At 43.3% G+C, this 501-nt stretch overlaps 1 protein-coding gene across 1 annotated transcript in view; it reads right to left on the bottom strand.

The window, feature by feature from the left end:
• The window catches only part of LOC106875203 (uncharacterized), a 28,657-nt gene that overhangs the window by 7,849 nt on the left and 20,307 nt on the right, over positions 1–501 (bottom strand). The gene's annotated exons all lie outside the window — the stretch shown is intronic.

Genomic DNA, 501 nt, shown 5'->3' with positions numbered 1-501 from the left:
GAGAGAGAGAGAGAGAGAGAGAGAGAGAGAGAGAGTGACAGAGAGAGAGAGAGAGAGACAGACAGACAGACAGACAGACAGACAGAGTCAAAGAGAGAGAGAGTGTGGAGCAGTGCTATCACCGCGTATCACGTCCGTCCTACCTCCACCATATGACACCCCCCACCTTAACAACATCAATAGCAACAACCACAACAATAATTCTTATCCCACACCTACTTCCTGGTGTATTTTCACTCATACACACACACTGACACACACACACACACTGACACACACACACACACACACACACGTGCGAGCGCGCGCTTATATATATTGATAACGTTTTAGGTACATTTATACACATGTATGTGCGTGTATATAAACATACCTATGCATACATGTATATATGTGTGTGTGTGTGTGTGTGTGTGTGTGCGTGCGTGTTTGTGTGTGTGTGTGTGTAAACTCGTGATATACAATTTATATATGTACATGTTTTTGTCTGCATATGCATAT

The sequence above is a fragment of the Octopus bimaculoides genome, chromosome 27 (genome assembly GCF_001194135.2).
Source record: "Octopus bimaculoides isolate UCB-OBI-ISO-001 chromosome 27, ASM119413v2, whole genome shotgun sequence".
Lineage (NCBI taxonomy): Eukaryota > Metazoa > Mollusca > Cephalopoda > Octopoda > Octopodidae > Octopus > Octopus bimaculoides.
Note: the sequence above shows the minus strand (reverse complement) of the source record. Positions and strands in the feature narration are given on the sequence as shown.